This window comes from Rhinoderma darwinii, chromosome 10 (genome assembly GCF_050947455.1).
Source record: "Rhinoderma darwinii isolate aRhiDar2 chromosome 10, aRhiDar2.hap1, whole genome shotgun sequence".
Classification (NCBI taxonomy): Eukaryota; Metazoa; Chordata; class Amphibia; order Anura; family Rhinodermatidae; genus Rhinoderma; species Rhinoderma darwinii.
In genome coordinates, this window is record NC_134696.1 from 7,093,141 (window position 1) to 7,118,897 (window position 25,757).

Sequence of the window (25,757 nt, forward strand, 5' to 3'; positions counted from 1 at the left end):
ACCACATCAGCCGGTTCCATGCTGTATACTTGGCCTATCAGTAAACAACCATTTGAGAAAGAAGTGTATCAGGTGAGCAAGTCATGAGCTGAACCTGAGAAAAACCATGCGTAGTGGCAGCCAGCTGTGCGTGGTCTTTGTTAGGCTGGGTTCACATGTTGCAGTCAAATGCAGCAAACGGTGTCATAACGGCAACATTGTGCAGCAATTTAGCAAACATTTCAGCAAAATAGCAACAAAAAAAACAAACACACATATTGACCACAACATGTAAACCCCGCCATAGGCCAGGGCTCCACACAGACTTTTTGTAGTGATATTTTTCTAATTCTAACTATTAAGCTACAACTGCAGTCCAGAGAAATACATTGAGTCACATGTAAGTCCGTGCACTGTGTGAACTGCGGCTGTCACTTGATTGGTAGTTCGGTCCTGTGCAAAGGGTGCGTTCCCACGTTGCGTCAGCCGCATGCGGACACAACCATGCCCACGTGTAGTCGCCACTGGCTGCACGATATTGCCGGTAAAAGCACAGGGCAATGTGGAAACATATCTTAAGGGTGAAGCCACACGGAGCAGCTGCCTAAAAACCAAGGCGAAATTCTGTCCGGTGCAATTTTCCAATTGATTGTTCATGGCTGCGCGGTTTTGCGGGTAAAACTGCTGCTTACCTCCAAAGTCGTACGGCCGTTCATGAATAGATCCTTTAAGACAGTATAATTTTGCAGGTAAACAGCAGTTTACCCTTAAAACTGCGTGGCCACTAACAATTTAAGGAGCTGCACCGAACAGCATGGTGGCGAGGAGTGTGGCCACCCTGGGTGGCATTACCCTTAGAAGTGAGGGCTAGGTGGGCACAATGATATTATGGGTTACGAATGGTTTATATCGCTCAAAAACAGGATTGGATTCTTTTTTGATGCAAAATATACAACTGCCATCTAAATAAAGGCAAATATTTTTAGCAAGGATTCCCTAGCCTTAACATACAAGCACTGATCTGATTATTTGCAGAGGACAAATCCTTCATTTTTTTTTCTGCACAGCTTTGGCCTCTTTACTTAATACGTAAATAAACACAAGATTAGATTATGTGTACAGCTTCTTTATATTTCACCACTAGAGGGCATATTGCCAGCAGAGTACTCAGATGTGGAGTTAAGTAATCAACAGACGCTGCATGTTTGAGGATGTCTGCTTTTTTAAATTTATTCTTTTTGGGTAAGGACACATGTAGCGGCGTCCGCATGCAGTGGAAAACCAACCCTATGTGCGGTGGTCACGGTTTACAAACTGTTAATAGGCGTACAATTGTCCAGGCAATACTATAATTTTACCAGAAAACCGGCCTTTAACTAACAATTTGTAGTCCATGCCTACTGCATGTTGGCGCAGTTTTTGTCTGCCGCTGCGTGTGTCCTCACCCTCTTTCATATCAAATTATTACCTCTGTGGCTCTGTTAACTAGCAGCAACATTCTGATATTACAGGAATTCCCTGCAGCTTTCCCGTCAGTCCACTAGGATCCTATGTCTGCTGCTCAATGGGTAGAATACAGGCTGTCACAAATAGAAGCCTGCATTCTGACAGATTACAAGGGTGACGGGGACCCTGCAAACTTATTACTGGAACCATCACACACAAGTCGCAGCAGCAATAGTGTTGGAAGGTATTGGTACTCCTGAAGAAAAAGGGAAATGAATGTAAATGGCGTATTCCGGTATCATAAAAAAATAAATATTCTTTGTATAAGAAAAAGTTATACATTTTTCTCATACTTTCTGTATCAATAGCTCATGGTTTTCAAAATCTCTGCTTGCAGTCACTTAATTGTTTACTCCCAAGGGATACGTATCTGTCCATGGTCATGTGATGTATGCATGGCTTGTTACAAGACAACTCCGATAACTGTACTGTGACATTAAATCAGTCCTACACTCGTGTGTCCATCATATGACCAAAACAGATTTATATGCACTGGAAGTATTGAAGGTTTCTACTGAATGACCGCAAGCAGAGATCTTGTAAACGGCAAGGAATGGATATAGAAAGTATAATAAAAGTTTTTAGAACTTTTCATTACACAACTAACATTTATTTGTTGAAACCCGATAACGGTTTTAAAAGTGAATCTCCCGCTTGCAACATCATGTCAATTTTAGGTCTAAAAGATGGGGGTCCGTTTTTCTGATACAGAGCTCTGAATCTCCTGCATAGACATCAATTTCTAGCTACCTGCAGCCGCCACCAGGGGGAGCTTACTGCATACTGTATATACATTGGAATCAATGTTATAATTGTATGCAATAAGCTCCCTCTAGTTGCTGCAGGAATCCAGAACATTATGTTTTAAATGCATGTCTGTGCAGCGGCTTTGGAGCTCTGTATCAGGAAAACAGATTAGACCGGTATAATGATAGATTAAGAAATGAATCTGCAGACTCAAACTGCAAATATTACCCATAGTGATAGCCCAATTAGATCAGATTATTTTCTTGCAACAACTATATTAATAACTCGTCACACTGTATTAGTAGTTACATCTTACAATATAGTTCTTGCAGGGAAATAATCCAATGTGACGTCAATGATGGGTAATATTTGTGTACACACTCAGGGTTTACTACTCTGGTCAATCAGGCAATAGAAATGGTGAATGGGACTATAATCAAAGCCGGGACACTATTGTCTAGAATATATATTTTTTTAATCCCCATGAACACGTGGTAGTTGTAAAGCACAAAGATGTTGGCATGGCTAACCATGTGTGCCATGTGCATGGCAGGTAATCTGCGGATAGATGCTGACTGGGCAGTGAAATACAAGTTGGCTTTGACAAGGATGGAGCTAGAATAAGGAGATCTGGAAAATATGAAGCTGGAGTTGGACACTTGTGATAAGTACAGTATCTGAGCGATGGATTAGGATAATAATGGCTGAGTGGTGGGAGGGGGTGTGAGGCAGAATCTGGGTGTAGTAGGAGGTGGCACGGTACAAAAGTGCAGCATAACAACGCTGGGTGTTGGTCCGGGGCATTTTGGTGCAGAGGTATTAGAAGAGCAGAGGTCACAGCAATGAGATTAGTGTGTGGGACAGGACAGTGAGGGGAGAAAAGGAGGAGGGTGATGATTCACAAGAAAAAAAAAGCAGTCTGAAAAATGCAAATCCCATCCAGCACACTCACCTTAAGCCTCACTCCAAAACACAGGAACTTATTACTAGAGCCTGTCAGGGATTTGCTTCCATTCTGACAGCGTGTGATGCCCAGTTCATCTGCAGAAGCTGCTCAACCTCGCTGGAAGCTGCACCGCTATTGGATGATCTCAGTGCCTTCATCCAGCCACATTCATCATTGTACACTCATGTCCCCAGCACGGGGAATGCAGATCTGCCTTTGGCCTAGTTACACTGAAATCAATAGATGCCAAGAGACAACCGACAACCGGATGATGGGTGCGTGGTACCAAGAATAAAGATGCTTCAGAGAGCCGACTGTCATCCGTACACATGAGTGCATGCCTGTATTGGGGGCTCGCATCACAGGCTTTCCGAATTGCATGCTCAGCAATTGGGGGGGTTCGAGAAGAGCGTTACTGATCTCCACAGAGCACGGTCTAAATAGTCTGGCATTGTATGCCGATAACAGCACTGCAGCTGAGAACACTATATCCCAATAGCGTTTGTGAAATAATGGGATCTCTATGCTGCAGTTACTTCACAAAGCTCCAGCAGGATGGGTCACTTTTCTACAGGTTAGCAGCTGGACATAAGAGGGACAATGGTGCAGATTCACACTGAACATCTGCTGCTTCAGGAAGAGGCAGAATGAACATTTATCATCACTGCGTCTTCTGTGTCATCAATCACCTTTCATTTCACATGAATGAAGCAGATTACGCTGCAGACTGATAGACGGCTCTCTATATGCACCTATTGCTTTGATGCAGGAAACCCCCCCCCCCCCCACCCCGCTGTATGAACAGGATTCACCTAAAAAAGCCCATGACACCACTTATAATTTCCCTCAATGAGAAGAGACGGCTGCACAGATAAACCGCATAGCAGCATACAGGGCTAGAATGGACATCCACAGATCATGCCTCATGCACACAAATGCGTTTTTGTGTCAGCAATTCATCCGCAAAACTGCAGATGTATTGTGGACCCATTCATTTTTATAGGCCCATGGTTTACACAGACCGTGTGGGGCCGGAACTGCGGACCGTAAGGGTATGTTCACACGGCAGCGTCCGTAACGGCTGAAATTACGGGGCTGTTTTCAGGAGAAAACCGCGCCGTAATTTCAGCCGTAATGGCATGTTGAGGCGTTTTTTGCTGCGTCCATTACGGACGTTAAATGGAGCTGTTTTTCCATGGAGTCCATGGAAAACGGCTCCATTTATGTCTGAAGAAGTGACAGGCACTTCTTTGACGCGGGCGTCTTTTTTACGTCCCGCCTTTTGACAGCGGCGCGTAAAAAAACTGACCGTCTGCACAGAACATTGTAAGACCCATTCTAATGAATGGGCAGATGTTTGCCAACGCTATCTGGCCACATTTTCGGACGTAAATCGAGGCGTAAAACGCCCGAATTATGTCCGTAAATAAGCCGTGTGAACATACCCTGAAAGCTCAGGACAAGTCATTTTACGGTCCGCAATTGCGGCCCGGTCCCATTTAAATAAATGCACGGCTCGCGATTGCGGATGGACCGCACCGTAATTGCAGACCATGCACACGGCTGTGACCATCTGCCTTATTCTGGCTATGAAGAGTAGAGCAAAAAACGTTGAAGCTGCTTAGGTCCTCAAAAAAGTCATATTGCGGTGGTGGTTTTTTTTCTCATAATTTTTAATGGAATCTGTGACGGAGGCTCCAGCGTAGATGTGAAGATAGCTAATACATATTCTGATGAATTTAAAGCGGTTGTCCCACAATTAAATAGAATTTCTCTGTTAGATCACACAAAACATTTTTCCTATGTGTAGATATTGGTATTACACACTTATTGTGGTGCCCCCTGGTGTACCTTTGATTCCCTTTTAGAACGTCCACCTACTATGTCAAGTGCTGGTGAGAAGCTGCTTCTAGTGCACCGATCCTTATTGGTTGGCGTGTTCAATAGCAAGAATCATTCTGCCACCTGTGTACAGGAGGATCTGGGCAATAGGAGTGTGCAACTGAGCATGTGTGACCACCGACACATGATTAGATGGACATTCGGAGAGGCAAATCAAAAGGGAGATATGGCGCCCTTTTGATTTGCCTCTCAGAACATCCATCTAATCAGGTGTCCAGTGCCGGTGGGAACAGTAATATCTACACACAGGAGCAATTTGTAACAAATTATTAGAATTGAAATTTTTTTGCTTTGATCCAACAGAGAAATGTAAAATGTAATTCTGGGAAGACCCCTTTATAGCGGTAATATAAGATTAGATAACGGGTCTGCGTTTTTCCCAAGAAAAAGCGCCACTCTGGTCAATGGGCCATGTCTGGTATTGCCTCAAGAGAAGGCCCGTGTGATCATCGAACCAGTATCCAACTAGTCTCAAAGTATCTCCTGGATCTTCCTCCGTGGTATCTACACCTTGGGACAAGAGACCTGTACTGATGGATTCTGGGGGTTTTATTTCACACAGGTGTCTCCAGTGTTCTGTAGGTTACTGATATCCATTACATCCATAGAGAAGAGGAAAGAGTCCACTCTAGGACTCACAGTGCCCGTTGCATTAAAGCCTCTGAAATACTAATGGCTACAAGCCAAGCCAACGAAAGGGATCATCTGTCCGGAAATTGGTTATCCAGGAAAGTGTGATAACCAAAGACAAAAACGTAGTTCTCACAGAATGGTATCTCCGAGCTAGCGCCCTTATAGCTGTTGTGAGAAGGACTACTACATAATTGATCAAGAAAGACATTGTAGTGGGGAGAGGAATACATTAATTCATAAGATCCTATATGGTGTGTGTGTGTGTGTGTGTGTGTGTGTGTGTGTGTGTGTGTGTGTGTGTATACACAAAACACTAAACTAAAGAATAAATAGAAGTGACTATAAATAACCTAGTAAGAAAATAAACTAATAGAAAACAGCGACAGAATTCTAATATAATGCACAGTTGATACACAGTGTCTACTCTCTACAGAGCTTGTCCACTGAATTGTGCAGCTTTATCCTGGAGACAGCATAAAATAAAGAGACAGCCGGTCATACCACAAAGCAGTCACTCACTTTTATCGTTCCAGCAACACAGTGAAACATCCACTTTGATATACCTCATTACAGCTCATCCCTGCCAGGACCGTGTCATATTTCAGACAGGAAGTAGAGACATCATCGTCCATTCATCAAGGAAGATTAATAGAACAGACTCAGATTTAATGATCTTCTCCATCTACAATCACATTTTACACCTTAAAAGGGAACCTGTCACCTCTCGGTTTTGTTTGCAGACATGTTTTTAGAGCAGATGACTAGTTATGATCTAATAAAAATTGCTAATCGTCACTGGCGGTTTAAAAAAAAAAAAAAAAAAAAAAAGCTCTGCTACATTAGGGCACAGCTATGATCAGTGACTCCAGCTTAGCTGCATTGTCTACTGGAGTCTGAGATACTCCAAAATACACCACCTGTCTCATCAGAGGCGCAGACTGCTGCTTTGTCTCTCCCCATGCTCTACACTGCAGATCTGCTTGTTCTGATTGGCTGCTGTGTACAAGCACAAGCTCAGCGGGAAGTAAGAACTCATTCACATTATAGCAAGGACAGAATAATTACAAACTACAAGAACATAAACCACTAATAGGAAAATAAACATTTTTCAGGCAAATTCCAGACATGCTTCCTTAAGAATTCCCACAAGAGGACAGGACAAGTCCTATTTCTGCAAAACGTGCCCAATTTCAACAACCTCTTTGGGCATTTGGGTGGTCCTTTGCTTGAGACTCCTAATATTAGAGCAAAAAAAATTGAATAGGAAGAGCGGCTCTCATTCTGGTAGATCAGGCATTTCATTCCCAGGAACATTAATACATAGCAGGTTCTCTAAGCATTTCCTGCAAGTTTGCAATGTAATTCCCAATATTAATACAGCGAGTCTGTCTGTTGCAATCTGGTTCTCGTCTCTACAAGGCACTTTCCTTGGGATAATGGGGTGGCATCAAAGGTAACAGCTACTGATAGGAACAGATGTTCAGAATAAGACATGTCTCTACCTTACTGCGCCTTATCTCAGAATATATCAGCAATTTACACATGAAATCTACCGCCATGAATACTAGTGACCCCAGAATCTGCCTGTCTGTGGGAGTAATCACATCTGCTTTTGTTTTTATTTTCCAGAATCATATAATATTTATAATAAATTTGTAAGTCTTTTTTTTTTTTTTTTATCAAATCTTTGTTTTATTGAAAATATATAACAAGATATACAACAAAAGAACATCCATACATAGATCCTGGGGAACCGCAGATAAAGCTTCCGGCACGCAGGCCGAAGAACTATTCCATAATGACTATGCAGGATAAGAAACAATCAACAATAAAAGTAGAAACTTTAGTAACGATAAACTGGGTACCCATGTCAAAGCGTGAGAAAAGTAAGATAAGAGGGAGATACAAGAGAGAAGTCCGATGTCATACAGGGTTTGAGAGAAAAGGAGTAGCGTTAGGGTCTCCACATGCGGAGGGGTTCTGTGCAATCTCAGGAAAAACAACTCCAGCCACCCCCCAGAGATCCAGAGGGATAAGGGGAAAACTCAGGTTGGGGAGGGATCTGAGGCACGGAAAGTCAACCATGGAGTCCACACCTTCAGATAGCCATCATGCTTTCTGAGCTCCCAGCTCAAGAGCTCCTCCATCCTGCCAATAGAGTCCATCCTATCTAACCGCTCACGGAAAGTCGGGGGTGCGGTTGATTTCCAGTGGAGTGGAATCAGTAGTTTAGCCACTGCAATCATTTGAGTTATCAGATCATTACGTTTCGGGCGGAAGTTTTGTAATGGAGCCCAGAGGAGGACAAGAGGAGCCCCGAGGGGGAGTATTTGTTTCGTAACTCTCTGAATTGTGTCAGACACTTTATCCCAAAAGGGCCTAATCAAGGGGCAGTCCCACCAGATATGGGATATGTTACCCACGTCAGCATTACATCTCCAACACTGGTTGGATGGGATCAAATTAATTTTGTACAGGAAATCTGGAGTTCTGTACAACCTGGTTGTGGTCTTAAAGGAGTTCTCCTGAATTAACACATCTAGAGAAGCCAAATACGTGCTTTAGAATAAAAGACGTATCTTCCCTGCTGAAGGGGACTTCTAGTTCCTTCTCCCAAGTCAGAAGAAAACTAGGTTTGGCAGGAGAGCCAGCTAAAACCAAGCCAGAGTATATTTTAGAGACTAGGCCCTTAGGAAGAGCAGGTAATAACAAATATGTCTCCAACCAGAAGGGTTCTGAGATATCTGGGAACATCTTCAGGAAGAGGTTGCTTGTTTCTTTGAACCCCAGGGAGTGTAAGAAAGAGATGGTCGGGTGTGTATCTGTAGGCAAAAGGGATTGTAAGGCGGGAACTTGTCCATCTCCAAAAGTATCAACTACTGTATTGTATTTTAAAGAAGACCAGAAAGCATCAGGGTCAGCCATGCAATTTGTGAGTATCGGGAGTAAGTGGAGAGGTGTAAGCGGTAGTGTTTTTGTCATTGGAATGCAATCGCAGAAAAACTTCTGAGATACTAAAATGGTGCCTTTAATCGAAGGGCTTATGGAGTTTGTAAGACCAGTTTTTAAAGAAGGGCACCAGAGTCGAGCTTGTAAACCTGGAGAAAGCAGAGCTCTCTCCGCAGCCAGGGCCGGGGATGTGTCCCTGATTCTATTCAAGGAAACCCATCTGCCAAGGTGTATGGCTTTATAATAAGTTAAAATGTCCGGGAGGCCCATACCGCCGGAGTTGGGTTTGAGAATCAGGTGTCTACGTGCTAGTCGTGGCTTTTTAGAGTTCCAGAGGAATTTGGAGAATAGAGATTTGATGGAGTTGAAGAAAGTATTAGGCAGATGAATGGGTAAGGTTTGAAGCACGTATAAGATTTGAGGGAGAATGTAAGTCTTCAGGTAGTTTTTCCTCCCCTCCCAGGATAGGAAGAAATGTGGAAGTCTTTAAGCAATGGTTCCTGGACAGGTTCCACAGCAGACAACAGCTTGTTAGGAGACAGCCAGCAGCAAGGCTCCTGCAATCAACGAGACCTTCACCCTGACCAGGTATTACACGATGGCACACGGAGTGCCTACCTAGTGCGCCATTGCACAGGCCTAAAAGATGAAGAAGGCATCAAGGAGTGTGAGAAATCCATGTTATATTTGTTGGGTAGATGGTAACCTGCTATATATATATATATATAATTTTATTTTATTTTTGTCTGTGGACTGGTATAATAAAGACATTTTCTTTAGATAAAGAAGGCTCCGATAAGGAAAAAAAAATGGAGCAGCTGAAGAGAAAAGGATTCTTGCTAATAAGTATACTCGGCACACAGAAAAGAGCTGTGGTTAATATTGTCTATTCTCCTTAAATGTCACCCCTGACTCGCAGTGGTGCTTAGACGGGATCTTAAAATAAGGACAAAAGCGAAATAGCAAAGAAAACGGAGCGGGTAAAGCAATGGCAGAATCACTGGGATCACTGAGATATGTATTGCGCATTGGATCGTCCGCAAATCGCTGAGAAAAAGGAAGACTGGAGGGAGAACTCTCTTCTGTCTCTCATTAGTCATGGAGCTCCCCGAGGGTAAAACATAAGATGAATAATGCTTCTCCAATACAATAGGATCTGTTAGTTGTAAGTAAAACAAGTGGTCTCATGGCTGGGGAGGAGAGAGGCAGAAGATGACACACGGTAATGATCTGCAATGATTTCCTGGACATTATCAGATAAAAAAAAAAAACTCAGAAAATATACGTCCCTGAGGATTTTTCTCTGTAAATTTTTAATTCAGCTGTTTCTTTAGACAAATTTTGCTAGTATTATGGGTCATACTGAAGAACTCTGTCTTTACACGTGACACGGTCATAGAATACAAGTCAGTTCATGAAATTTCTGCTAGATCTGCTGCGGACACCTGTAATTGCTATAATCTGCTAGATGTGACACGGTTACCTGAAAGGGTCAGTTCACACTGAGTTTTTCAACGCGGATTTTGACACGGTAACCACGTCCGAATCAGCCCAAAAAAAAATTCCGAAAATCACTACTAGACTCTGGAGCAGCGTGTTCTTTGAAGTGATGAATCATGGCTCACTTTCTGGCAGTCTGATGGAGGAATCTGGCTTTAGTAAATGCCAGGAGAATACGACCTACCAGAATACATAGGAGCAGATTTATTATCTGGCCTAGAAAAGTTGCAAAGGCCTCAAAAGTCTCAATTAGTGACATTACTAACAAATGGATGGGAATTAGTGGAAGGTGGTATGACCCACCACAGCCCAACAAAATTACTAACACTTACGCCGGAAACTGGCGTAAATTATAGCGCAAATCTACTCCAGCTCATGGCTTGAGTAGATTTAACTTTCTGGCGCAGGTATGTCGCTTAATAAATTAGGAGCATCTTACTCCAGCGGGGTTTAGATTAAGACTGGCCCATGAAACGCCAGTCTTAATCAGTTCTCCCCACTGTAACACTTGGTAAAGTAGGGGCAATGATCAGGAGCTGTTTTTCAAGGTTCGGCCCCTTATTTCCATGACTGGAGGTGTCCAAACTGCTGCCATCAGTTACCTCCAGGGGCGCCTGGGCCCCAATGCAAAATCTGTAACAGGGCCCCCAAAATATCATGCATTATTTGTAGTTCTGGTCTGCTGAAATGAGAAAGAGACCATTTCGGCCTCCTCAGACTCTAGGTGCAATCGCAAACCCTGCACCCATTATAGTTAAAGGGTAACTAAACGTTCAGCAAACTTCTGACATGTCATAGTGACATGTCAGAAGTTCTGATCGGTGGGAGTCCGAGCATTGAGACCCCCACTGATCGCTAAAACTAAGCAGCTGAAGTTCTCGTCTGAACGCTGAGCCGCTTCGTTTCTGTTTGGCTTTTTCCGGAAAGCCGATGTAGCGGAGTACGGGCTCAGAGACTTTCTATTGAGCCCGTACACCGATACATTTATTTCCAGAAAAAGCCGAACAGACACGAAGCGGCTGAGCGCTCACACGAGAACTTCTGCAGCTTCGTTTTAGATATTGGTGGGGGTCTCAGGGCTCAGACCCCCACCAATCAAAACTTATGTCACTATGACATGTCAGAAGTTTGTTGAACGCTTAGTTACCCTTTAAGCCTCTGGCCAGGGGATGCAATGTATTGGACAGGTCAAAATTCACCTTGTTGTATCCTTGGAGGTAGTCAGACAGTCTTCATAGACATTAGATTGCCAAAGGAAACTGGGGGATACGCTGAAAAATGATAGATGAAAAGATAGTTTTACATATGCTGTAATATAATTTTTGATAAACGGCAAAAGGATTGACTCAACAGGACTTATCCTAGTCAAAATCCCCAATACCGGAGGAGCTGCCGGGACTCGCACAGGTCCTGAGCGCTGAAGCAAAAATACAGTCACTTTAATCTGCGGGCCGGTGGGGGTCTCTGCCTCCCCCCAAAGTATGATGGATTTTGTACTGATGGGACAAGCTCTGCTTATAACTCAGTTATTGCCTTTTTATTATATAGATCAAAAAAGCATCTCCACAGAGTCCTAGTTTAAAGATCCGGGTCCCCGATGCTAAATCTATACCAGGGAGCGGTGCCAACCATCAGATGCCATTTATAGTACTGCTGTTCTACGTGGCAAAGGGGCCCCCTCATGCACATTGGGTTGGATATGACTTGCACCGCTGCACTCCCTATGGCTACATGTATACAACAGAGACACAGACAGATGTACGCTTTTCTCTGAACATATCAAAGGAATCGTGTTCTCCTTTACATGCAGAAATGCTAAGGTCACACATCAGCATCATCACTAGATGTCATTAGAACGTGTACACAGTGGCAGATGAAAAGTAACGGGGGAGAGATGAAACATCAGAATTTAAAATGTCAGCAAGGACAATGTCAGTGACAATAAAACGTTGTTACATCACAAGACGAATCATAGGACACGTCAGCATTTACACCCACTGCAAAGGACACAGATGACCCAGCTTTTCAGCTCAGGTGCATCAGTCTGACAAGGGTTCAAGCATTACATGCTGCTCAAGGGCGCCACCTAGAGTGACTCTTAGTACTAGTACTGTGGAAAAAGAACAGTTACTGCAGACCAATATAGGAAACATCATTCATTGTCAAAAGTAATGGAGACACTTCTGCTGTTGTGAAATTACAACCCCCAGCATTCCATTCCGCAGGGTTGTAGTTTCACAACCGCTGTAGGGCCACAGGGTGACGAGGAGATGAGGCTAAAAACATGGGGCTAAAGGATATGAAAAAGAAAATGAGCCAGGTCTTTGAGTTTCTAAGGGTATGTTCACACAGCTTATTTTCGGCCGAGACGTTTTTTTTCCGTGTCAGCTTCTAGCCGTACGTGGGGAAAAAAAGCGCATGTTATTTCTTTCCGCATTTCCACCTTTAACCTCCCATTGAAATCAATGGAAGGCAGAAAAAGCTTTTATTCACATCGCTTTTGCCCGCGGTCCTCAATGGCCGCGAGCGAAAAACATGGCAAAAAACAGTGCAGGGAGGTCAAAATCTGCCCTTTTCTGCCTGCAAAATACTCCATGTGGACTGGGCCTTACCGTGGCAGCAAAGTGAATGAGATTTGAACAAATCTCATCTAGACACTGAATGAAAACATGTGCGGAAATTGACCTGCAGTGCAGTTCTAGCGGAAATTCTGCAGTTTTAACGCGGTGTCTGGACGTACCCTTAGAGAGGGTTCCCAGAAGCCAATGCACAGTACATTACAGTAAGATAGTAAACTAATGAAGTATAGCTACTCACTATAAAGTATTAGATACAATTACAATGTAACATCGGAAACTTACCAGATCCATTTTACTATGATAAAAGAGGATTTCATTATATTGAATTACAACAGGTGCCAAGTCAGTGCCAATATTGCCAATGAGGATGTAACAATATACAGTATATGGAGAGCAATGGAGTGGGGCAAAGCCGTAGCGGAATACGGCTTGTCTGGGGTAGAAGCACGGAGGCTTAGAAGTAACATATAGGGTTAATAGTTGGGATGTACCTCTAATTGAGGTCAGCAGGTTACGTGTACCGGGCAGTGCCCGGGCTGGGTTATACAAGATAGAGCAGGGGAAGGGAATTAGTTTGGCACGCAGGGGAGAGAAGTTTCCATTCACCAGCCCAATTTTATTCATTGAGGGGGGTTTGTGTTTTTCGGTCATGACGGCTACTTGCTTTAGGAGTACAGGAAGATGGGGTCCTTGGAGGCAGAACATTTATGGCCAGGTGCACGGGGTCGTGGATCAGATTTGTGTGACCATACAAGAAGGAGTTTTTGGGGGGGATGCAGTCCCCAGAAGCAGTTTGATAAGTTGTATTCGGTGCCCTTGGGTCAGGTTTGGACAGCAAAGGAGATTTACCCCACATAGAAAGTGGGTATGAGAATGGAGACTGCCTTCAAGGATTGTTGTCGTCCCCCATAAGTTAGATGGATAGAGCAGGGTAAAAGGTTTGCAGAATGTTTTGATATTTATGGAAAATATTGCTTAATAAAAGCGGCCTGAAATGACGATTTACTAAAACAATAGTTTGTGTTTTATTTATAAGGGGATGGTGGTGGTCATGGGTAAGCCGGATTGAAAGTCTGCTATCCTTTAGGGTATCTGCACACAAAAAAAGCTAAAAATACGGGGGGGCTGAACGCCTCCAAACATCTGCCCATGGATTTCAATGCGAAAAACGGTGTTTCGTTCCCACGGGGCATTTTTCTACGCGCCAGTTTGTAAAAACGGCACGCAAAAAAACGCCCAATAAAAAGAAGTGCATGTCACTTCTTGAGTAGTTTTTCATTGTCTTAATAGAAAAACAGCTACAAAAATTCCGTAAAAAACGCATCAAAAAAAATCGATTGATGCATAAAAAACGGCTGAAAATCAGAGGCGGTTTTCCCTTGAAAAGAGCTACGTATTTTACAGCCGTTTTTGGTTTGCTGTGTGAACATACCCCAAGGCTGTGTTCACACGACCTATTTTCAGACGTAATGGAGGCGTTTTACTCCTCGAATTACGTCTGAAAAAACGGCTCCAATACGTCGGCAAACATCTGCCCATTGATAGCAATGGGCTTTACGATGTTCTGTGCCGACGACCTGTCATTTTACGTGTCGCTGTCAAAAGACGGCGCGTAAAATAACAGCCTCATCAAAAGAAGTGCAGGACACTTCTTGGGATGTAATTGGAGCAGTTTTTCATTGACTCCAATGAAGAACAGCTCCAAATTAAGTCCGTAAAAGACGCCCCGCAAAACGCGAGTACATGCAATTACGTCTGAAATTCAGGAGCTGGTTTATCCTGAAAACAGCTCCGTAATTTCAGACGTAATTGCAGTTATCGTGTGAACATACCCTTAGAGTCAAGCATATAGTTACAGATTATCTCCCACCTTACAGATTTTTTTTCTAACTTGTGGCCCTTGCTGGACATCAGCTTTAAAGGCAACGTAAACCTTTTCTTAATTTATTTTTTAATAAATAGATCAGTGTGTGTTTCGTGTATCTTCTTAATTAGGTTTTTATTCAAAATTCGTTTTACTTTTGGAGACACAGCTGTTCTGACTGGTTCAGTATTTTGGTGGGTAATCGATCACATCTAAGTTATGAACTGTCAGGGACACGCAGGACCCGCTCTCACTGAACCAGTCAGTCCCGACCAGACGAGAGCAGGCTTTAGGGAAAGATACAGGGGTTGTGCATAAAGAATACAGAGAGGCTGTATCCAAAAAAAAGTAAAAACACATTTTTAATAAAAACTAATTAAGAAGTTAAACAAAACACAATGATGTACAAAAAAAAAAAAAAAAAAAAAAAAAAAAACTTTCAAAAGTGTATATAGCCTTTAACATGCAACATTCTCAGTTTCTAGTAGACAAATCGTAAGATTTATTGAAGACTATACTCAAGATTTTTCTTCTCTACCATAATAGACTTTTGAATGACGCTGGAGAGGTTAAAGGGTAACTAAAAACGTACAAACTTCTGACAAGTCAGAAGTTTTGATTGGTGGGGGTCCGAGCACGGAGACCCCCACCAAAATCGGTCAAAAAGGAAGCAGCAGGAGTGCTTGTGTGAGTGTTCAGCCGCTTTGTTTTTGTTGGGCTTTTTCCGGAAATCAATGTATTGGAGTACGGGCTCAATAGAAAGTCTATGAGCTCGTACCCCGCAACATCGGTTTTCTGGAAGAAGCCCAACAGAAACGTAGCAGTTGAGCAATCACCTGAGCACTTCTGCCGCTTCGTTTTAGCGATTGGTGGGGGTCCCAGTGCTCGGGTCTCAGTGCTCGGGCCCCCACCAATCAAAACTTCTGACATGTCACTATGACACGTCAGAAGTTTGTTGAGCGTTTAGTTACCCTTTAATATCTATCAGAGGTGCCGCATATGCTCTTAATAGAGAACGATGTCAAACATTTCAATAGCTGAGGGTACTACCAACTTCAGAAAAAAAGAAGACCATAGAAAAGCACAGAACATGGAGAGAAACTGCCCTACAATGTCTATAAAAAGTATTCACCTTCCCTTGGAGTTTCATATTTTATTGTACAAACCACACTAAAATCACAGAGGACTTCTTCCATTTAATGCATAACTGTTCACCCCTAGAAGTCAATACTTCAGAGGCACCTCAGGTAACAATTACAGCCTACAGTTTGTGAAGAAGTCTCAGCTTTAGACGCTGCATTGTTTGACCCCATTCTTCTTTGCAAAACTGTTCAGCTCTGTCAAGCTGCACATGGAGACTGCGAGTTACCAGCTATTTATAAGTCCAGCCACAAAATCCCATCAGAAGGAACAGAGGAACTGCTGCTAAATAAGGAGGACATTTCCAAAATGAATATCGCAGCTACAACTACAGTAGACTATAAATCTGACTGGTTACACCGTGTGACAGGCTGTGACTGGTGCAAACAGCCACCAGCAGAGGGAGCTAGTACATGGGGCACGATGGGTGGCATTTTTATTCAGGTTCACCACCAAAGCTTCCATGCAATGTAATCCAGCGACTGCACATCATTGTGATTATATCTTTATAGAAAGCAGAGAAGAGCTCTGTAGTTCAGAAAAGTGTGGGTGGTGTAATCGTTAATTGTATGGATCACACCAGCCACTGCAAAGACATCAGAAGAAACATTGAGATCTGGAGTTTCAAAGCTGCTATTAAAGAACAGATACACATAAATCTCGCTCTACAGATGACAAAACGTTGTAAGGATCCCACAGTAACAGGAGGAATCACAGTAGAGAAGCAGACGAATAGACGGGCCCCATGATCAACTCAGGGACCACACAGGAGCAGCTTTTATGGGAGACAATGAAGGGGGTCCCACAAATAAGTAAAAAAATAAAATACTGACACTGGGGTTTGTGTATCAATCCTTCTTGATCATCTACAGAGAAGTAGGAGAGGGGATTGATGGATGGGAGTAACATGACTGTAGGAGCAGACTACACAGGGTTTGTTTATAGTCTGTAACCATAGAAACGCATAAATGCTTCATACACAACAGATTATTTGTATGACTTCTTCATGTTTTTTTGTTTTGGTTTCTTTGATGCATTGGATGAATAAAACATTGGGCAGAGGAGCACATATCCTATAAGCTTAGCGAATATTGCATAGTTTTTCATCAGTGTGGTTACAGTCTCATATCGAATGCATGGAGCCTTGGTAAAGATTTGGCACTGAAGCATCAAGCTATGCCCCTGCCTTCTGTTTATGCCAACAAACAAATTATAGATGTACATAGCATAGAGTTGGCCAATGCAGCTACTATGGAGCCTATAAGACAAAGGCTTTCCGTATTCCTCTTTACTACGGACTACATAGGACTCTCCAGAATCACAGCAATGTTAGCAAATAAATGAGGGGAGAATGTCAAGTGTCTCTCCTATAAAAGGGAGGGGACATGGGAGGAGAAGATAAAAAGCCCCAGACCCTCCTATACTGGGATTGTAGGGTGTAATAGAAAGAACCGATAGTTGGGGTATGGGCAGGGCTGCCATCAGGGCAATACTACTGGTACTGCCATCAGGGACCCGGCCACAATGATGAAAAAAAGGGCCCACCTGCTTAACTCACGAAATTGCAGCAAAACTTTGTCATTCTGTTGTGATTTATTTTTTTATGATCGGGGCAGACTACCACAGTTTTTTGCTGCAATTATTTTTTTGCGGCAATCGCTGCAATACACCGCGATTTGACTGCAACGTCTGAATATACCCTCTGCAAACCAGCTCATCTAAACGCTTGCAGCAGGAGTTTTTCCACTTTTTTGGGGGGTTATTTCACAAATGATGTTGGTGATGATGTGACCTGCATGTGCAGTAATATCAGTGGTGACCATTCAAGTAGATGTGTGCTCGTAGTGGACGGCCTGAGTGTCAGTACCGTGGCTACCCGGGGAAATGAAGGTCAATACGAAGCAGGTCGCAGAACATCTGTATCTTATTAGAAAACTCCCACTGTACAATAATCCTAAAGGGCTTTATGTAATTAACCCCTTCAGGACTGAGCCTATTTTGTCATCGTGGACGCAGCCGATTTTTTTTTTCAAATCTAATGTGTCACTTTATGTGGTAGTAACTTGGGAATGCTTTTTCCTATCCAAGCGATTCTGAGATTGTTTTCTCGTGACATATTGTACTTTGTTAGTGCAAAAATGTGATCAATAAATTCAGTATTTGTTTGTGAAAAACACTAAACTTTAGAGAAAATGTGAAAAAATTAGCATTTTTCTAAATGTAAATGTATCTGCTTGTAAAACAGATCGCAATACCACACAAAATAGTTACGAATTAAAATTTCCCATATGTCTACTTTATGTTGGCATTATTTTTTGAACATCCTTTTATTTTTCTAGGACGATACATGGCTTAGAACTTTAGCAGCAATTTCTTAATACCCGTATACGATACAAAAAGCAGACGGTTTCCTTTGTACTTTTCTTTTTAGGACCCATGTCCAAAACTGCACCATCTGCCTTGTGTGAACAAGGCCTAAACTATTTTACCATTTCTACAGTTTTCATCCCATACGTTACATTTTTATTATCCAGCCCTTTTCACATCTTGTCTAATTAATAAGTAGAGAAAATCCAAAAATATCCTCAGCAAAAACAGATTGTTGTGTTATTGGAAATGAGGACAAAATGAAATGAGATGTCACATGAAATTATATCCGAGAAGCAGAGGACCAGAGACTGGATAAATTAGATGCACAACAATATCCGCTCTTCTGTGGGTGAACAGGTATTCAGGCCATGAGAGTGCAAAAAACGATGAGAAGATTCATCAGGACATTGAGGTAATGGAGAGGAAGGCCTAATGCCTACACTGCCAGCTGATCATACAGGGAGGAACAAGGCGCGCACACAAAAAAAATACTAATAATAAATAAATATATATATATATATATATATATATATACACACATATACACACACACACACACACACACACACACACACACAACCGTTCAAAAGTTTGGGGTCACCCAGACAATTTTGTGTTTTTCATGAATACTCACACTTATATTTATCAAAGGAGTTGCAAAATGACTAGAAAATATAGTCAAGACAATGACAAGGTTAGAAATAATGATTTTTATTTGAAATAATAATTTTCTCCTTCAGACTTTGCTTCCGTCTTGGAATTCTCCATTTGCAGCAATTCCAGCATTGCAGACCTTTGGCATTCGAGCTGTTAATTTGCTGAGGTAAATCGGGAGACATTTCCCCCCATGCTTCCAGAAGCCCCTCCCACAAGTTGGATTGGCTTGATGGGCACTTCTTGCGTACCATACGGTCAAGCTCCTCCCACAACAGCTCTATGGGGTTGAGATCTGGTGACTGCGCTGGCCACTCCATTACAGATAGAATACCAGCTGCCGGCTTCTTCCCTAAATAGTTCTTGCATCATTTGGAGGTGCTTTGGGTCATTGTCCTGTTGTAGGATGAAATTGGCTCCAATCAAGCGAAGTCCACAGGGTATGGCATGGCGTTGCAAAATGGAGTGATAGCCTTCCTTATTCAAAATCCCTTTTACCTTGTACAAATCTCCCACTTTACCAGCACCAAAGCAACACCAGACCATCACATTACCTCCACCATGCTGGACAGATGGCGTCAGGCACTCTTCCAGCATCTTTTCAGTTGTTCTGCGTCTCACAAATGTTCTTCTGTGTGATCCAAACACCTCAAACTTCCCTTCGTCTGTCCATAACACTTTTTTCCAATCTTCCTCTGTCCAATGTCTGTGCTTTTGCCCATATTAATCTTTTCCTTTTATTAGCCAGTCTCAGATATGGCTTTTTCTTTGCCACTCTGCCCTGAAGGCCAGCATCCCGGAGTCGCCTCTTCACTGTAGACGTTGACACTGGCGTTTTGCGGGTACTATTTAATGAAGCTGCCAGTTGAGGACCTGTGAGGCGTCTATTTCTAAAACTAGAGACTCTAATGTACTTGTCTTGTTGCTCAGTTGTGCAGCGGGGCCTCCCACTTCTCTTTCTACTCTGGTTAGAGCCTGTTTGTGCTGTCCTCTGAAGGGAGTAGTACACACCGTTGTAGGAAATCTTCAGTTTCTTGGCAATTTCTCGCATGGAATAGCCTTCATTTCTAAGAACAAGAATGGATTGTCGAGTTTCACATGAAAGCTCTCTTTTTCTAGCCATTTGGAGAGTTTAATCGAACCCACAAATGTAATGCTCCAAATTCTCAACTAGCTCAAAGGAAGGTCAGTTTTATAGCTCCTCTAAACAGCAAACCGGTTTACAGCGGTGCGAACATAATTGCACAAGGGTTTTCAAGTGTTTTCTAATCATCCATTAGCCTTCTAACACAGTTAGGGTATGTGCACACGATGAGAGGCTTTTACGTCTGAAAAGACACTGTTTTCAGGAGAAAACAGCTGCCTTGTTTCAGACGTAAAAGCTCCTCCTCGCATTTGCGAGGCGTCTGACGTTTGTAATCTTGAGCTGCTCTTCATTGACTTCAATGAACGGCTCAAATTACGTTGCAAAGAAGTGTCCTGCACTTCTTTGCCGAGGCAGTCAATTTACGCGTCGTCGTTTGACAGCCGTCAAACGACGACGCGTAAATGACAGGTCGTCTGCACAGTACGTCGGCAAACCCATTCAAATGAATGGGCAGATGTTTGCCGACGTATTGTAGCCCTATTTTCAGACGTAAAACGAGGCATAATACGCCTCGTTTACGTCTGAAAATAGGTCGTGTGAACCCATCCTTAGCAAACACAATGTACCATTAGAACACTGGAGTGATGGTTGCTGGAAATGGGCCTCTATACACCTATGTAGATTTGCATTAAAAACCAGACCTTTACAGCTAGAATAGTCATTCAGCACATTAACAATGTACAGAGTGTATTTCTGATTAATTTAATGTTATCTTCATTGAAAAAAACTGTGCTTTTCTTTCAAAAATAAGGACATATCTAAGTGACCCTAAACTTTTGAACGGTAGTGTATATTTTTTATATTTATACACACATATACATCACATTATTATGATCACCTCCTACTTTCGACATCGGCAGCACGTAGTCCATGAAGGAAGTGATGTCGTGGCTTGGTGTGTATATAAGGTGTGCTATAGGCTGTCTGATCACATATCACTCGTTGTTGCCATTGGTAAAAGGAGAGATTTATCAGAGTTGCAGAGGGAAGATTATCAGCTTTCAGGCGAAGGGTGTCGGTATTTCTCACACAGCGCAGCTTGTGAACAGTTCTCGTGCTGCTGTGGTGACAGTGTATCGTGAGTGGACAAATGGCACCATTGGGAATAACAGACGTGGAAACTGCGGAGCACCACGTGCCATTGATGTGAGAGGTGAACGTCGGCTACGAAGGTGCGCGAGGGCCGAACGACACGCTACAGTGTAGCTGCTCACCATGAAAATCAACCAGGGGGCTACCAGACGTGTGTCTAAAACAGTTCAGCGAACCCAGCTGCATATGGGGCTCTGAAGCAGACGGAGGGTCACTGCTCTTATGTAACAAAGGTGCATCGGAAAAAAAGGCTTCAATTTCCACGGCAGTATTGGAATTGGACCAACGATTATTGGCAAAGGGTCATTTTCTCCGATGAGTCACGTTTTCGGCTTCATGAACGGATGGACGTTGGTGCGTCAGGCAAGAAACATCAGAGAACAGAACTCCCTGCAACCATTGCTGGAAGAACACAAGCTGGTGGCGGCAGCGTGATGGTCGGGGGAATTTTTTCATGGCATTCTCTGGGCCACTCATCCATGTGGAAGGCTCTGAACCGATTTGGGTATGAATCCATCGCTGAAGATCACGTCCCCCCCTACATGCTGATTGTCTGCGCTGGGGCAGATGGAATCTTACAGCAAGACAATGCGACATGTCACACGGCTAGAAATGGCTGGAAGAGCACGACCAAGACCTCAAAGTACTTCCCTGGCCCCCAATTCGCCAGACTTTAACCCAATTAAGCATCTGTGGGACAACCTCGATCTACTTGTTCGCTCTATGGATCCCCCCCCCCCACGCCTCCTCCTGCAAATGTGGGATACTCTGCAGTCAGCATGGCACCAGATACCACCAACCAGCACATTATTGAGTAACCCCCAGCCAGTCTAGTTGCGGTCCATGAAAACATAATTCACATAGCATTTGTCTGCTGCGAAAACAAAAAGAAGAAACACAGGAAATCTCCAAGTGTGAGCGGTGGCTTGACACCACATGATGACACTGATGGCAGATACCAGACATTCTCCGGGCTGATAATACAATATTAATGAATACATTTAATGCTGTCAGATGATGAGATCTGCAGCGTTGTTCGTTGCTCTTCAGTAGGATTTCACAGAACTTCCTGAAAGGGAAAATTAATGTTCCTCTGAGATTCCTAATTGGACAGAAACATATTGAATGCGGCGCTCAGGTAGTACACGCTGGTAATTGGACCTCTAGAGCTCCTGCTGCAAAGCCTTGAATCTCCTTCTTACGCACCTGTTTAGATGCAGATCACTGGGCCACACAGCGCCGCTGCGGGCCGGCAATACTCAATGGGCCTGTCACCGGGGAGCGAGGCTTCAAAGCACACAATCTCCCAGCACTTGTCAATGCTGCAGCCGGCAGAATAAATCATTAAAAACAGAACTCATGAAAAAAGCGTTCCAGTGGCTCCACGCATGGATTAAAAAAAAAAAAAAAAAAAGAGAGCAGAATTAGGGGTGTAACTATAAGGGGTGCAGAGTTACATGGGCCCTGGTGTCTAAGGGGGCCCAAGAACATCTCTGGCTAAATAAAATACACCAGTATTATAAATGGGATAGGGATATGGTAGGGAGGGGCCCTTTTACACAATTTCCATTGGGGCCCAGAAGTTACACCTTTGAGCAGAACGCTATGTAGTCGCAATGGCAGATACATAGCCAAATGAAAGAAAAGAATAAACACAGGATCTGTGGCGAAAAAAGTTCTGCTATAGTTTAGGCCGCGTTCACATAAGGACCATTTGGTTATTTTACATTAGAAACAATATAGGAACTATAAACTCTTAGTCACATATTCGGTGCACTGTGCGATTTAGAGCCCTTGAAATTTGCAGCAATTTTTTCACAGACTTGATTTGAGCCTGTGTGTCGGCACATAGTATCACTCCTGCTATATCCTGGGCCGTATTGTACACATATACTCCTACGGCATAATATGGCATCTGATGACACGCGGCATGAAATTGGAGGTATATGCAGGTACATTAGGGCTTGTCCACATGTAACTGAATTGCTGCGTATTTTCCATTTGGAATTGCGGACAGAAAATACACAGAATCCAGTAGCAACAAAGTGGGTGAGATTTAACAAATCTCATCCACACGCTACGTAAAATTTACGACCAGAAATTGACCTGTGGTTCGTATTTTTTTGCTCCGGAAAGTGGACTGAATTGCTGCTTTTTTTCAGAGAAGAATTTGCAATCTCACAGACTTGAAAAAAAGACTCCGCAAAATCCGCACCATTTTTTGCAGCAATTCCGTTACGTGTAGACAAGTCCTTAAGGTTTCTTGACACTCCATTTAATGTGCTAAAAGTCAAGATAAAGATGGCTACATCTGTATGGTGTAAGGCCAGATTCATATGGCTGCATCCTATTACAACCCCCAGTGGTTCTAATAAACTGAATTTAGATGATCATAGATATCTGTGCTGTTCTAAGTCTGGTTCAGTAGAACAGCGGATAATCCAGGTCCTGCGGCTTGAATACAAATGCTAAAAAGTAGCCATATTGTATAGTGTGAAACCGGCCTATATGGAAAAGTTTTCAAATTCATACAATGGGTAATATAATACCAATCATCAGATTTTCCATTGTAGCGAGTACTGGCCTATACAGTTACTTCTCATCAGGTAACATTTCCATTACGTGGACGATTATAACAGCATTTTGCAGGTTTGCCTTGACCGAATAGACATAATAATAAACATCCTGCACATGCCCTGTGAATACCACTTCTTATACTTTTCACACTTACATTACCGTTTGTTCCAACAGATTTTTTCCACTATACAAGATTTTTTTTTATTATCATTATGAAACCTGAATAATAACCCCTAGTGCAGAAAAGAGTCCGCTGCTAAAAAGGGATTTTCCAGTTTTATGCAACATAACAAAACTATTTGCAAAAAAACAAAAACTGTAAAAGATGCACCAAAATGGTCAACGACGCTCAAAGTGCACAAAAGAGTGGCGTACATGCAGAGCGACAAATTTATTATGTGTTGTAGACACTTTATACACCTCACTTGACAGTTTAGAAACATTTTATGGGCGTTGCTAAGAGTTGTAAAATGCTGCAAATTTATTAACGCCGTGTCTATTCTCTTTGCGCAAAATATTGGCGTGTAAGGAAGAGAAAATTGGCCAACATGTCTAGCAAGATGCGCCAAATTTATCGCACACCACTGATTCATTTGGTCTAGTGTTATCCTGTCTAAATTTAGGACAGTATTAATAAATCTCCTGTGTGTTCAACACTGAGCTCATCCCCCTAGTGGTCATCTTGCTAACTTCATTAGAATAAAATACCAGCACCTTTGCACTCTCTCTCTCTCGGTCTTTGGTCTGGTCTTCTCTTAATGGGATACAGATCTGTTGTTTGGCATGAATGAATTTACAACACTGCATCCGCCAAAGAGCGAAATATCCAACACGGTAGATCAACTTTTCCATAGATATCTGCCTTCGGTCGACTTCTGTCGCGCTCGTTCATGTTATGTAATGGAGCCAGAAGAAAATTTACTAAACCTGCGTTTTCAGCCGTCCAAAATCCCTAGTGTATGGCCAGCAGAGCTAGACTATGACTTTGGGCGCCCTATAGGAAAGCATTTAGTTGCACTATATGACAAATAAGTTGTATTTGCGAGAAAGGTACATGTATATTGGTGGTGTCCAGGGGTTGGTCATTGGGGGGGGGGGGGTCCAGCAAAGATGGAGAAAGGGCTCTCAAAATGAGAGGGTACCCCAAGAGTGCAGAAGAGACAGAAAGGTCCAAGCTGGATGGGGAAGGGGGTAAATAAAATCATAAGTTCAAAGTGCAAGTTACACACAACTCCTGCCTCACCATTATCGCACTGCACGCACCTTTTATTTTCATCCAAAATCTAGAGTAGATCAAAAACAAACAAAATGCCATCCTTTATACATTTCCAATCCCAGTTTCAGCTGTTAAAAAATAATGAAATAAATAATCCCTGTATGCAAAGACTGGCAACACTTATTTTGGAGCATAGAGATCCTTCCATGTAGTACAGCAGGTTATTAAGGAAAAATACACTGACAAAATTATATATATCTCAATCAATAACAAATCAGTAATGTATATACTTTTTGCTTGGTAAATTCATTGATATACTACGGACGCCTCACATGCTGCACACAGGGATGTAGCACTAGTAGCCTCATTTTGCAGCAATGCGTATGTTGTATGTGCTTCAAGAGAATCATTTATCACACTGACAGGACGGGGACTAGAACCTGAATCCACAGCGGTGAACCTCTGCACCTGGCTGCATTCACAAGGTGGCGGTGGGGGCATACCCAGCCATGAAAATGGTACAGAAACACCACCATCCTCCTGTATGAGGAAACCTGACATATACAACTGTACTACTACCAATACTGCGGAGTCCATTAAAATAGTGTAACTAAGGTGCGAGACAGAAATGGGGCTATCCCAGGGGGGACCATAGATTGTTGTTATGGATGAGTAACTATGATAAACAACCGCACTCTCCTGTATGGGAAAGAACTACAGAACTGCTCATCCTGAGCTTTCTGGTGCATAAATACGAAGCATGGATTGTAGAGCTCAGGCAGAGCAGTAGTTTGGGGAGGACATTTTTTTTTTACTGTGCATAAAAATGTAATTATATCGGTGAAAAACTGGCTGAGGAACAGATGTCTCTTTATTCGGTCAGGAAACATCATTTTTGCACAACAAAAGCAAAAAGTATAAAGGAAGAAAGGAGCAGAATATGTCAGTCACCACCT

General features: G+C 42.8%; 1 protein-coding gene across 6 annotated transcripts in view; it reads right to left on the minus strand.

The window, feature by feature from the left end:
• GRAMD1B (GRAM domain containing 1B) overlaps positions 1-25,757 on the minus strand; it is a 207,864-nt gene that overhangs the window by 129,941 nt on the left and 52,166 nt on the right. The window contains exon 1 of one of the 6 annotated variants that reach the window (XM_075839281.1): positions 3,185-3,282. The exons of the other annotated variants lie outside the window; for them this stretch is intronic. The gene's annotated coding sequence lies outside the window, so the exon portion shown is untranslated. Of the gene's footprint in view, positions 1-3,184; positions 3,283-25,757 lie in introns of those variants that run through there. 6 annotated transcript variants of the gene reach the window in all.